General features: G+C 37.8%; 1 pseudogene; it reads left to right on the top strand.

Annotated features, from left to right (window-relative positions):
- The window catches only part of LOC132126758 (draxin-like), a 35,902-nt pseudogene that overhangs the window by 16,667 nt on the left and 3,415 nt on the right, over positions 1-15,820 (top strand).

The following is a 15,820-nucleotide window of genomic DNA, read 5'->3' as shown; positions in this document are numbered from 1 at the left end:
TTCAGCACAGTCTAATTTGCTGATTTTGCGCTCAGTTATTAATAATGGTTCCTACTGTATACTAAACCAACATACTAAATGTTTGAATGGTACTGTATCACAGCTTTTGCAAAAATATTAAGCAACACAACTGTTTTCAATGTCCTGTAATAATCAGAAATGTTTCTTGAGTGGTAAATCAGCATATTAGAATGATTTCTGAAGGGGCATGTGACACTGAAGATTTGAGTAATGATGTTGAAAATTCAGCTTTACTGCAGGAATAAGTGAAAAAAAAAGACACTTCAACATACATGTAAAAGATACGTTTTTAATCATATTTAACAGTTTTACTGTTTTGATCAAATAAATGCAGCCTTAATTGGCAAGCATAAGAGACTTAATCATAATATTCTAAACTTTTGATCAGTAGTGTATACAGTGCACTGTATAGAATTAAATATATTCAACAATAAAGCCTGAGATGTTCAATAGGCCTATAGCAGGGTTATTCAAATCTTGCCCTGGAGGGCCAATGCGGGGCAGAGTTTGGCTCCAACCCTGATCAAAGTCACCTGCCTGGGATTTTCTAATGATCCCAAAAACATTGATTAGCATGCTCAGGTGTGTTTGACTAGGGTTAGAGCTAAACTCTTCAGGAAAGTGGATCTCGTGGTCCAGATTTGAGGATCCCTGATATAAATGTTTCATTCTCCTTTCTTTTTTAAAGCTCTTACTATCAAACTTTTCATTTGCATGACTTCTAATTCAGTTAAATACATTTGTATGTTATTTAATGTAACTCATCTTAATGGTTAATCATTGAATCATTTGGTGCATCTAAATCAGGCAGATGACTTTGATCAGGGTTGGAGCCAAACTCTGCATGGCATTGGCCCTCCAGGGCAAGATTTGAATAGCCCTGGTCTATGGAGTAGAGTAACATTGGGTTTGTTTCTGTGTATATAAGTAGACATATAAGATGTTTGCCAGGTCTAAATTACAAATGCAAATTTTAATAAAGATCGACCATAGTTTTTCTCTCTTTTTCTTCTAGGGGATCTCTATGACCCTGAACCAGAATTAGGCACCTTGTTGAAGGATATGAATGCATTTGAGGAAGGTTTTTACACCGCCCAGTCACGACAATGCCCCACTCACTGAAGCTCCCTCCCATCTCTTCCCCATTTTGGTAACCACGGCAATCAACGAGCATCCCCCAACACTGTACCCAGCCTCCACCAAACCCCAGGTACCCTGGCAAGCAGGGTTATTGTTGTGTTATTCAGAGTGTCTAGTTTTTTAAGATGCTGTTATTCCTATCATTTACACATAGGGCTGTGTTCAAATGCAGTTTTGCCTGGATTATTATTATTTATTGTGTGTGTGTGTTAAACATTTCCCCAGCATCCTGATTTTATTCTTAAAAATACTTAGTCAGTGGCATTACTCTTTGGAATGTTTTGCTGCTTTCAGTCTACATTAAACTGCCTTAAGTCTTTTTCCACTCTGTCATTTAGTTGTTAGATCCCAAAATTAAAATCTTAATTTGAATGGCACACTGTGGCAGATATAGATATTAAAATGCTGTTTGGAGCCAGTAGTGGAGGTACTTGTCATCCTTGTGATGTGCAGTGCTTCATCATACAGATTTATTTACCTGTGCTTCTGTGCCATACTTATTACTAAGTGCCACCCGGGGCTGGATCGTACACAAGTAAAATTACCCAGCTCGCTTTGCACCGGGGAGGAAGTGGAGGAGGGGGCTGTCACCAGAGCGAGTGAGGGGTGAGATGTCGCTCGCCCATCCTCCTGCTCCTCTTTTTCACAGCCATCTGTTCTGCTCCATTCTCCTCCCTGGATATCATTTTACCACTCCCCGTATATATTCAGATTCTCTTGAGAGGCATCACTAGGCCTGGATACTGATATTAATAAAAACTACATTACAAGGCAACAAAAAAATAGTGTTTTTGCTAAAATAATTCAGAAAGTAAGCTGCCAGAATGAAATTATTATTATTTTAATATAACATAATGGTTATGGTCTTTTTATTTAAAGTAAATAAATTAATTGATTTTAATTACTTGATAAATAGATTTTTTGTGAAATAAAGAAAAAAATAAAAGAACAGTATACAGTTTTGTAAGGTAATCAAGTTGAACTGTTTCCAAATAATAGTTTTATTTTAAAATATTCACCGTGCAATCTTTTTTTGTGTTCATAATATCTTGAAAATTGCTTCTTGTCTTGTCACATTCAGTTGAATTACATTAATCATAAATGACATAAATTAATTCACACTTGCAAAATTTGACAGAAAAGTGGAGCAGTTTGCATTGCCATTGGTTGTGGACAGTGGCCATATCTAATGTCTGTGATGGTTACGGACATGTATGGTACATATTTACATGTCAGTGCACCCACCAGGCCCGGATTGGCTAATCGGGAGCACCGGGAGGATTCCCGGTGGGCCGGTTTGTTTTCGGGCCGCGACACCGGTGTTGTGTGCCATTGGTTTGAACTATGCTGTACTTAGACTGCCTGCACTCACTCTTTTTATATATTATTTTTTCGCAGCCCATATTATGTTAGATCATGTCAGTAATAAAATCTCAATGGATTACTAATCGTTCTTTTTGCGCAAATCATTGTTTTATTTGTAGGTGTGGAAGAAGGCTTTAAGACCAGGCAGAATTCTCTGCCGGCTTCTCCTGCTTCACAGCAAGCGAGACTCGTGCTAACTGCACCTTCACCGTCCGCTTTTTGATTTACAAAATTAGTTTGGGCGAATGCAAACAATTTATTTATAATAAGCCCCACATCCAGCACGGCAGGAAAACATTTACTCTACTTGAGGGAAGACGTCTTTCATTGTTAGTTAATGCTGTTAAACAGAGAGGGGGAAAATGCATTAGTTCTACAAAATAATAAATAAATAAAATAAAATCCTTCTAGCGTAGGCTATTCTTAAACTTGGACGTCATTATTGAAGTACAAATCCAAGCAAGCGGTCCACTATCTCTAAGTTTTCTTTAATTGAAAAAAACAATTGCATTTTCAATCATCCAAAGGCTAAAGTTGCAATAATATTTAGTTCAAAACTTTAAGAAAAACAAAATGCTTGATTGACTGATGCTTCATAGATCTTGTTATGCTTTCAAATGTAATGCCAGTTTTAATTTGACATATTTTCACCTAAATTACACGTGTTATGTCACAATTCTATGATGGTACAATTTACTCAGGCTGAAGACATTTTTTTGTATGACATTAAAATTATTTTTAGAATAGTTGTACATAAATAGGTTAAGCAAAACAATTACTTTATTTCGGATAACTTTTTAGCTGCAGGCAGACTTAGGCCTTCATTATGGTATACAGTACAAATATTTGGAATGTGCCTTATTCTGTCCATTATTTTCTTAAAGAATAAACAATAATACAAGAATAAACATTATTTTCTTAAAAAATAAGATAAGGAATCACAATTGTTAATTCCCTGAAGTCACAAAAAAGCAACCCCCTTGCTCAAAAAAAGCAACAAGTTATCGTTGGAGATATGTGAGCAAAAGATAATAGAAAAAAAAAAATATAGCAGAAAGTGCAAAGGCGGCCCTGAAAAGACCAGCACAAAAAAATCAAAATAACTAAGTGGGCCAATCTAAGGCATGAAACTCCAGGGCTGAAAATGAGTCCCACTCCGGCCCTGGCACCCACTAATGGTGAAATAACAGAGGTGGGATAGATACTATCGTTTATTTTAGATTTGCTCACAATAAGACCAAAACACCTTTAAGTCTGTCAAACCTTGTGGTGATTCTGGCTGTGTTAACATGTTGAAACAGTCAAAAGACATGTAATTATTTATTATTATTATTATTATACTTTTTTTTTCATCTTTCGGCAACTGTGGTGCAACACTGTGGTGAGACATCTTGGAAATTTAACAAGAAATGATGTTGCTCAGATACAAGCAACAGAACAGACATGCTTGAAGAAACACATTTTACTACATCTTGATGAACAGACAGGACAAGTCTATCAAAGCTGCATGTTTTACAGGAATCAGCTGCATTGACAGGAATCATGAGTCATGCAACGGCTTCTCTCTGGTCTGACAGAATGGTGTTTTCGTGTTTTTTGTCTTGTGAGTTGCAGTGTTTTTGTATGTCGTCATCGCGTCTACCTGTCTGTAAGCGTGCATACAGTCATGAGTTACTGGTCGATGTCGGCAGAACGACATTTTTACAGTTAAACTCTGCGCACGTGGAACAGCTGCGGGATCTCGGTCTGCTACAAGGCCTACACCATCACCGACCTCCACTTCTGCATCTCGACCACAGCGGAGGCGCCACAAGCGGTGTGAGAGGAAGCAGAAGAGGGGTAAGTGCGGAAGCATCCGGACTAGGCTAACGGCTAACCCACACAAGCCATCTATCCCCACCATCGTACTGGCTAACGTACGCTCATTGGACAATAAACTGGACTACATTCAATTACTACGTTCAACTCAGAGGACTGTTAAGAGACTGTTGTGTTTTTGTGTTCACGGAAACATGGCCAGAGACAGTTTATAAGAGACATGCCACTTCCTCAATCCTCAATACAACTATATAAGGAAAACCCGTAACGGCAAAGATGGCGGTTGTGTGCACATGTCCCGCCCCTCCCGCTGGAAAGCCAATCATCTGCTTTTAACAGTCAAGCCGGGAAACATTTAAGCCTATCGTCTGGTTCCACTGACGTATGCGCACAGTTCAGGAACCCTTGCGCATGCGTAGTAAAGGTATAACCTGTGGGGAAAAAGGCATTTTAACCGTTATTTTGGGGGCAAAGTCATAAATTTTTTTAGGGATTTTTATCATATTTCACTGCTGTTTCTATACATGCTGTTTTTATGTCCCGGTGACCAGTGAAAGGGCAGTTCATTTAGATAGGAGTTGGTCTTGTTATTCTGAAATAGCTGCCCGGAGGCGTTGCCAAGATGGCGGCCGAGTGGCACGACTTGCCTGAAAGGACTTTGACATGGCTCAGCAACAGCGTTCCAGACGGCACTATTCAGCTCGACCAGCTGACGTGCTATCGAGCGGACAGAGCTCTCTGCGGCTGGCTTTGTGTTTACATCAATGACGCGTGGTGCCGCGATGCTGTTGTGAAATGCAAACACTGCTCACCCCTGGTGGAGTTTATGATTATTATTTATGACGCACTAAATGAACTATACCAGCACATCAGTGAGCAGAAGACAGCACAACCTGATGCTTTTCTCATCATAGCTGGGTATTTCAACCATGCTGACTTAAAGAGTGTGTTTCCAAAAATACACCAACACATTAACTTTCCAACAAGAGGTAATAACATTTTGGACTTTGTTTACACCACACAGAGAGGAGCTTATAAAGCCCTCCCCCTCCCCCACCTCGGAGCCTAAGACCACATCACTGAAATGCTAATGCCTGCATACAGACCCCTCATTAAAGTCACCAAACCTGTTCAAAAACAGATTCAAGTGTGGCCAGAAGGATCATCTGAGATTCTTCAAGACTGCTTCGACACAACTGACTGGGACATGTTTAAGCAGGCTGCCACATACAATAACTCCACTGACCTCCAGGAGTACTCAGAGACTGTCACTGCCTACTGTACATCAACAAGGGTATTGATGATGTAACAGTCAAGTCAAGTCACCTTTATTTATATAGTGCTTTAAACAAAATACATTGCGTCAAAGCAACTGAACAACATTCATTAGGAAAACAGTGTGTCAATAATGCAAAATGATAGTTACGAAGGCAGTTCATCATTGAATTCAGTGATGTCATCTCTGTTCAGTTAAATAGTGTCTGTGCATTTATTTGCAATCAAGTCAATGATATCGCTGTAGATGAAGTGACCCCAACTAAGCAAGCCAGAGGCGACAGCGGCAAGGAACCGAAACTCCATCGGTGACAGAATGGAGAAAAAAACCTTGGGAGAAACCAGGCTCAGTTGGGGGGCCAGTTCTCCTCTGACCAGACGAAATCAGTAGTTCAATTCCAGGCTGCAGCAAAGTCAGATTGTGCAGAAGAATCATCTGTTTCCTGTGGTCTTGTCCTGGTGGTCGTCTGAGAAAAGGTCTTTACAGGGGATCTGTATCTTGGGCTCTAGTTGTCCTGGTCTCCGCTGTCTTTCAGGGATGTAGAGGTCCTTTCTAGGTGCCGATCCACCATCTGGTCTGGAAACGTACTGGATCCGGGTGACTGCAGTGGCCCTCTGATTTGGATACAGACTGGATTTGGTGGCTACGGTGAAGAGAGAAACAGACAAATATTAGAGTAGATGCCATTCTTCTAATGATGTAGCAAGTACATAGGGTGTTATGTGAAGTGTTCCCGGTTCCGGTTTACCTAATTAATGCAGCCTAAAAATCCTTTAACGGATTTGGATATTAAAAGCATATTAGTATGTTATGTGTAAGCCAGGTTAAAGAGATGGGTCTTTAATCTAGATTTAAACTGCAAGAGTGTGTCTGCCTCCCGAACAATGTTAGGTAGGTTATTCCAGAGTTTAGGCCTCAAATAGGAAAAGGATCTGCCGCCCGCAGTTGATTTTGATATTCTAGGTATTATCAAATTGCCTGAGTTTTGAGAACATAGCGGACGTAGAGGATTATAATGTAAAAGGAGCTCATTCAAATACTGAGGTGCTAAACCATTCAAGGCTTTATAAGTAATAAGCAATATTTTAAAATCTATACGATGTTTGATAGGGAGCCAGTGCAGTGTTGACAGGACCGGGCTAATATGGTTATACAACCACCCAATGAAGCATTACAATAATCTAACCTTGAGGTCATAAATGTATGGATTAACATTTCTGCATTTGACATTGAGAGCATAGGCCATAATTTAGATATATTTTTGAGATGGAAAAATGCAGTTTTACAAATGCTAGAAACGTGGCTTTCTAAGGAAAGATTGCGATCAAATAGCACACCTAGGTTCCTAACTCATGATGAAGAATTGACAGAGCAACCATCAAGTCTTAGACAGTGTTCTAGGTTATTACAAGCAGAGTTTTTAGGTCCTATAATTAACACCTCTGTTTTTTTCAGAATTTAACAGTAAGAAATTACTCGTCATCCAGTTTTTTATATCGACTATGCATTCCATTAGTTTTTTCAAATTGGTGTGTTTCACCGGGCCGTGAAGAAATATAGAGCTGAGTATCATCAGCATAACAGTGAAAGCTAACACCATGTTTCCTGATGATATCTCCCAAGGGTAACATATAAAGCATGAAGAGTAGCGGCCCTAGTACTGAGCCTTGAGGTACTCCATACTGCACTTGCGATCAATATGATACATCTTCATTCACTGCTACGAACTGATGGCGGTCATATAAGTACGATTTAAACCATGCTAATGCACTTCCATTAATGTCAACACAGTGTTCAAGTCTATGCAAAAGAATGTTGTGGTCAATTGTGTCAAACGCAGCACTAAGATCCAATAAAACTAATAGAGAGATACACCCACGATCAGATGATAAGAGCAGATCATTTGTAACTCTAAGGAGAGCAGTCTCAGTACTATGATACGGTCTAAATCCTGACTGGAAATCCTCACATATACCATTTTTCTCTAAGAAGGAATATAGTTGTGTGGATACCACCTTTTCTAGTATCTTAGACAGAAAAGGGAGATTCGAGATTGGTCTATAATTAACTAGTTCTTTGGGGTCAAGTTGTGGTTTTTTGATGAGAGGCTTAATAACAGCCAGTTTGAAGGTTTTGGGGACATATCCTAATGATAATGAGGAATTAATAATAGTCAGAAGAGGATCTATGACTTCTGGAAGCACCTCTTTTAGGAGCTTAGATGGTATAGGGTCTAACATACATGTTGTTGGTTTAGATGATTTAACAAGTTTATACAATTCTTCCTCTCCTATGGTAGAGAGTAAGTGGAACTGTTCCTCAGGGGGTCTATAGTGCATTGTCTGATGTGATACTGTAGCTGACAGCTGAATGGTTGAAATTTTATCTCTAATAGTATCGATTTTAGAAGTAAAGTAGTTCATAAAGTCATTACTGCTGTGGTGTTGGGAAATGTCAACACTTGTTGAGGCTTTATTTTTCGTTAATTTAGCCACTGTATTGAATAAATACCTGAGGTTATGTTTGTTTTCTTCTAAAAGAGAAGAAAAGTAATCGGATCTAGCAGTTTTTAATGCTTTTCTGTAGGATATGTTACTTTCCGCTGAATAATGCTGAATAATTTCAACACCATCAACATCATGTGACAGTATTAAATCTAGAGTATGATTTCGACAATGAGTAGGTCCTGAAACGTGTTGCCTAACACCAATAGAGTTCAGAATGTCTATAAATGCTGATCCCAATGCATCGTTTTCTTTATCAACATGGATATTAAAATCACCAACTATTAAAACTTTATCTGCAGCCAGAACTAACTCGGATGTAAAATCACCAAACTCTTTAATAAAGTCTGTATGATGCCCTGGTGGCCTGTATACAGTAGCCAGTACAAACATAACAGGGGATTTATCATTAACATTTGTTTCTCTGGATAATGTTATATGAAGCACCATTACTTCAAACGAGTTATACTTGTAGCCTGCCCTCTGAGAAATCCTGAAAACGTTGTTATAAATTGAAGCAACACCTCCCCCTTTGCCTTTTAGACGCGGCTCATGTTTATAACAGTAATCTTGGGGGGTGGACTCATTTAAAATAATGTAATCATCAGGTTTTAGCCAGGTTTCTGTCAAACAGAGTACATCTATATTATGATCAGTGATCATATTATTTACAAAAAGTGTTTTCGTAGAAAGGGATCTGATATTCAATAAGCCAAGCTTTATCATTTGTTTATCCATATTGCTTCTGTTTTTTATTTGTTGAACCTCAATTAAATTGTTAATCTTAACTTGGTTTGGACATACAACATGTATGTTAGACCCTGTTCCATCTAACCTCCTAAAATAGGTGCTTCCAGAAGTCATAGATCCTCTTCTGACTATTATTAATTCCTCATTGTCATTAGGATATGTCCCCAAAACCTTCAAACTGGCTGTTATTAAGCCTCTCATCAAAAAAAAACAAAAAACACTTTGACACAACTTGACCCCAAACAACTAGTTAATTATAGACCGATTTCAAATCTCCCTTTTCTGTCCAAGATACTAGAAAAGGCAGTATCCTCACAATTATATTCCTTCTTAGAGAAAAATGGTATCTGTGAGGATTTTCAGTCAGGATTTAGACCTTATCATAGTTATGAGACTGCTCTCCTTAGAGTTACAAATGACCTGCTCTTATCATCTGATCGTGGTTGTATCTCTCTATTAGAGCTATTGGATCTTAGCGCTGCGTTTGACACTATTGACCACAACATTCTTTTGCATAGACTTGAACACTTTGTTGTCATTAATGGAGCATGGTTTAAATCATACTTATATGACCGCCATTAATTTGTAGCAGTGAATGAAGAGGTATCATATCGATCACAAGTGCAGTGTGGAGTACCTCAAGAAACATACCAATTTGAAAAAACAGAATGCATAGTCGATATAAAAAACTGGATGAGGAGTAATTTCTTACTGCTAAATTCTGAAAAAAAAACAGAGGTGTTAATTATAAAACTCTGCATGTAAAAACCTAAAATACTGTCTAAGACTTGATGGCTGCTCTGTCAATTCTTCGTCATCAGTTAGGAACCAAGGTGTGCTATTTGATAGTAATCTTTCTTTAGATAGCCAAGTTTCTAGCATTTGTAAAACTGCATTTTTCCATCTCAATAATATTTCTAAATTACGACCTATACAAAATGCTGGTAAAATTAGGCATTCATAGTGTGCAAAATAATAATTTATTTCTTTCTTTCTGTCCCTGATCCCATCTTTATACGTCAGTTTTGTTGAAGAGTTGCAGAAAAGGATGTGGAAGAAAAAGAAAAAATGCTAAGGAATTCCAAAACAGCACTATAATGCCAAATGGTATACAAGCATGTGTTAGTGGTATGGCTACATACAGCATGTCATTGGAGAACTGAGACTGTAACACACAAACCCCAGCTGCTACTCAAATGCTGTGGTTTGAGGCTCCGATCACTAACAGCCTTAGATAAAGAAATACAAAGACAGATCTTCAGTTTGTATTCCTCTAGTAGATCAGCTGTAGTCTTTAGAGACAATCGATATACCTATCCATCTATCTCTACTACTCCATCTAGTTTAATTATTATAAGATATATTGTGATCATGTTATATAGTGTCAAGGGGGAAACTGAGAGAATGTGGTGTCTTGATTGCATGTCATAAAGGATCCAGTTCTCAAACATTATGCAGAAGCAATTTTGAATAGCACGCAGTGATTTATTTTTCTGTGTATTACTGAGGGAATGAGCAGCAGAAGTCAGTTATTACTCTGGTTAGATTCTCTCTGTCCTTCGCCTCTTCAGTCATTCAACTCCCAGAAGAGCACCGTCCTCAGTGCTGTTCACTTGCACTGCGTCAGTGCCGCTGCTGCTCCAGCCGCTGGCAAAGACACAGACTCTACAGGAGCTCACACACATATCAGCATGCCAGAAGCTTTATAGTGCAGACTTCAGTGCATATACATCTAGGAGCCAGATTTACTTATAGCTTGCACCAGCGCAAACCCTCTTTTGGTGGTTAAAAAAAAAACTAGTGAAGATTTTGCAATAAAAAGTAATTTGTGTGGCTGATTTTAGGAAAATAGATGTAAGGAGAGTATTTAAATGAATTATATATTGTGTTAATAAAAATTTGTGGTAGTCAGTCTATTGTTTTTTGGATCCCTGTTGTTCATTATGGAAATAATTTCACTGCGTCTGTGTTTTTTCATTTGTGCAATGTCAGTAGATCACTTGCAGAACAGTCCACTCCCATCAGTGCTCATATGGGATTCCAGCCTCACACTAAGTTGTCTTTAGTAAATATAGCTCTTATAGAACACAAAAGCACGATTTTGAATATTCATACAGCTCTATTTAGGGTTTCAATGGACATGGAAAATCCAAGGGAATTTCAGCAAATTTTAGAATTGGGATTTGCCGTCATGGATATTATATGTGAAGACTAAGGTCTACTTTTATTACTTTCACGTTGATTTTGTAGTCTTTCTTTCTTGCTTGCTTTCTTTCATTCTTTTTTGCTTTGTCACATTTATTTGTTTAGTGCTTTTCACAGTATATAAAATTTTAGAGCAGCTTTACAGTTTTAGTGTTACAGTGTCTTTGGGATCTAATAAATATGGGGAACATTTCCTTAAATTCCTTGCATCTGCTTTAATCTTTCTAACCCTTGTATTATTCTAAAAGTTCTAAAATTATGTAAAAATTGACCCTAGGTGGATTTAACACAATTCACTAAAATTTGAATTCTAAAAAATTATAATAATAATAAAAAAAGGTTTAGTTAGACAAAATGATGCTATACTTAAGGTGATGATTCAGCTTGTGATCATTATGGTTACGACATGTATAATATTTGTCAATCTCTTAAGTCATCTGAAGTCTTCACATGTAAGGCTGGACCCAAATTGGAGTTGGTGCAACATCAGGATGGGCATCTTAAGATAGAAACCAGAAAGCAAAATGATAAATTTTGATGATGAATGATTTATTTATATACACATACACTTAATTTATCTAAATCACATACTTAGTATACACTTAAATTTTGCACAATATACATGTACATACATAACTGCATTTTTGTAATATACCTGCCTAAAAGTGTCAATTTATATATTGTCATTCCTTATCTACTTATTTGTATTTTTTGTATTTTTATATTCTTTTATTATGTGTTTTATGTTCTGTCGCTGTCATTCTGTTGTACTGCGGAGCTTCTGTCACGAAAACAAATTCCTCGTATGTGTAAACATACCTGGCAATAAAGCTCATTCTGATTCTGATTCTGATAAACATAACTGCTGTGCATGTTTTTTTAGACAAAGATGATATTTTAGTTTCATTATACATAACTGGAATTCTGTGTTATGGTACAGTATGTTTTCTGAAAATGACTAAATAGATGTCTTTAATCTACATTGAAACTGAGAGAGTGTGTCTGAGTGCTGACCACTATCAAGAAGGCTGTTCCAGAGTTTAGAAGCCAAATGTGAAAAAGCTTCTATAGTGGACTTTGATATGCTAGAGCTTTGTGATCTTAAAGAGCATGATGGATTGATTGTAATGAGTTAAATACAAAGGAGCTTGCCTATTTAGGGCTTCATCAACACTAGGAGCTGCATTTTGAATCATCAGAAGCTTGTTTACGGATGCAGGGCAGGTACTTTGCAGTGCACTATAATCTAGTCTCGAGGGTCATTAATGCATGGAGTCAGTGGCAGATCTAGAAAATTTTGCATGGGGGGGCAAAGGGGTGGCAAGAGGACTTGGCAGGGTGGCAGGGGTACATGTCCTGGTTTCATTGCTGTGATATCTGAGAGGAATTTGATTTAATAGGACTGCTTAGGCTTAGCTAATCAAATGATCGATCTCCTAACTGGCATTGTATTGTGTGTTGTAACAGCCCAAACTAAAATTGGGTATTTTATTTAAAGTAATTAATTATTAAAGCGATTTAAGGGAATAAGGAAAAAGAAAGGCTTGTTGTATTAGTGAAATAATTGTAACTATTTGCAACTAATATTTTATTTTTAATTTACATAAATGAATCAAGGAAATTATAGCATATTTTCAATTCAAAAAGGCAAAATTTAATAAATAAATAAAAAAAGTTGAACTTTTCTATTGTAAAACAGTCAAATATTAAATTATCTACCTACATTTTACCAGGCATTTGTTAACTTATTTAATAATTTTGACATTGATGAGCTAGACCGCTGAACTTTTACTCTTCCTAACAACAAACAGAGCGTTGCGTAATGTAGTGCATCAGAGCAGCATCAATAATAATATCAAGTGAATCTCTTATCTGCATCTTAAGTTTATTGCCAATAATAATGACAGGTTTGCGAAAGTGAACTCGGTGAGCTCGCGCAAAACACATCTTCAGCACAGCGACTCATTTAAACGCCTCTGATTGGCCGATGTGATCAACAGACATGTCTGTGATTGGCTACAATGCTCAACGTTGCAAAAGCACGTCAAAAGTACCTTTAATGCAAAGGGAAAAATATAAATAAAAATGTAATATGCACTGTTCATGATTAGTTGTAATTAGTCGGCCGCTGTAATCTTATTCACATTTGTTTTTCTGATGAATTGTTTTGCTCTGTGAGAAAGACAATTTAACAAAATATTCGGGGCTTTACTAAAAACTTTCGGGGCTTAAGCCCCATTAGCCCAGCCCTAGCGCTGCCCCTCAATATTTTATATTTTTTATTAAGCTGTTCTTGTCTTTACTAAAATCAAAATCAGGCTAATCAAAGAGAAGAGTGCTCTTACAAATCACGAGGAAGCGATTTGACCGCTGATTATGCCTAACGTAATAGTCTCGCTGTTTTTGCTGATGCTGTATCGTCTTTAGCATACAATACATTCATTACAAATGTAACTTTAAGTTAAACGTGTGTTTAAACTACACCTGGGGAAACTCACTTCACCTTCAGAGGATCTGTCCGGGGCAGTTCAGTCTCTGGTTGCAGGGCCACCGCACCGAAGCAGACTCGCTGTGTGTATGAGCCAGACTGAGCGAACGCCGCTCTGCACGTTTGAATCAGGGACGTAACTAAGTATTTGAGGGGCAGGGGGGAAGGGCGAATAATACATTTAAAATTAAAAATTAAATTGTTCACTTTTGGCAAATGTATTGGACATAGTGGTGGGTTGTTTTTGTAAGTACAGTTTTTGGATCATTAAAGTTAGGGGGGCAGCTGGGGGGGGGGGGGGGGGGGGGCAAGGCTCTAGAGTGCCCCCCTGTAGATCCGCCCATGCATGGAGTACAGCTTTTCTGCATCAGAAGCAGATAATGTTACGTAACTTAGCATTGTTTCAAATGTGGAAGAATGCTAGTAACACGGAAAAAATGATTTTCAAAAAACAATTTGCTTTCTAATATAACACCTAGATCTTTAATTATAAAGCATGGAGTAGTATTTTGGTCTAATGACTAATAAAATGACTGGTCATCAAGCCTTTCGTGTCTTTCATACACTTTTATTTAAAAATTATTTTAAAAATGGACATCAAGAACACTTTAAATTGTAATAATGGTGTGAGGCCAGGCATTATATTGTTAATTAATATCAACATGATATCAACATTGAGCCTATTTACGCTTTTAAATGTCCCCAGTCTCATCGTGCAATATTTATCAGTGTATAATTTCAAAAATAGAATATAAAAAAATCTTATCAAACTATAATAACTTTCTCCACCTTTAAAGTTTCCAAAGCTGTGCAGAAGGTGAAAAACAATAGTTGTATGCAACATTTACAGTGACAAGCACAGGCTATATTCCAATGGCAGACAAAGTCAGTCTCAACAGAGGAACAATTTCACTATCTTCCCATTTGGGATTTGAACTTATAGCCTGTAGTTATAAGTGAAGTGAAGTGACATTCGGCCAAGTATGGTGACCCATCTTCAGAATTTGTGCTCTGAATTTAACCCATCCGAAGTGCACACACACAGAGCAGTGAACACACACACACACACACTGTGAACACACACCCGGAGCAGTGGGCATCCATTTTTTATGCTGCGGCACCCGGGGAGCAGTTGGGGGTTCGGTGCCTTGCTCAAGGGTACCTCAGTCGTGGTATTGAGGGTGGTGAGAGAACTGTACATGCACTCCACCCACCCACAATTCCTGCCGGCCCGGGACTCGAACCCACAACCCTTCGATTGGGAGTCCGATTCTCTAACCACCAGGCCACGACTTCCCAAATAAACCCAGATCTTTATTTATTGTGATGGCATAACTGCTTATTGCTTTTTTAATTATGAAGAAAATGCTTTTAGTATTATAATACAAAAAATAAAATAAAAAACTTTTGTACAGAAGACAACCATAAGGTGGAACTGTCACTAAACTTTATGCTATTTCTGATTGTGTGAGCCAGGACACACACAATATTTAACTTCGTAGAATTTAGCATTTTTTATATTATTTAGTATCTTTAAGATTTTCTAGATATATTTAATGTTGGTAGTACAGCTGTCCTGTAATATAGATCGATGCAAAGTTGTAATATCACAGGTTTTGAGTTAGCACCTTGCTTAAAAGTGACATCAAGTGGATCACCCAGATTAAACCTTTCTAAAACCATGTTTAAATCTCTCTCATTCAGAAGTCGGGTCGAGGGAAGGCTCAAGGGGAGGTGATGCCGACTTTGGACATGGCCCTCTTTGACTGGACAGATTATGAGGATATGAAGCCTGTAGACAGTTGGCCATCCAACAAAAGAAAAGGTATGAAAGGACATTCTCTAATCAATAACAGTGATTTTACAATGTCTCAGAGTTGTCTCCTGCAGCAGGGTTTTTGTTACTGTTGTTGTTGTTGTTGTTGTTTTTTAAATAGATTTTTCCCCCCAGATATTCAAGACCAAAATCTTTGGGGTGTTTAGACCAAGATATATTGAAATATCTGGATAAATCTTTGATTATAAGATCGGATGTAGTTCTCCCAGATCTTGAACCCTATAAGTGTAAATAATTTGCAAACTCAAAGGATTTCATAGGAGGCCTGTGTCTGTCTATTTCCCCAATAAAGATAAACGTCGTGGCAAAAACAACAGTAATGGGAACACAACACTTGATGCTGATGTCATTGACCCATGTGACCATCATCTCGACTGCCTTCCTGGTCAGTGCACCACTGTGATTGCTTTTATATT

This window comes from Carassius carassius, chromosome 44 (assembly GCF_963082965.1).
Source record: "Carassius carassius chromosome 44, fCarCar2.1, whole genome shotgun sequence".
In the NCBI taxonomy this organism is placed as follows: domain Eukaryota; kingdom Metazoa; phylum Chordata; class Actinopteri; order Cypriniformes; family Cyprinidae; genus Carassius; species Carassius carassius.
This window is presented reverse-complemented; position numbering and strand designations above follow the sequence as displayed.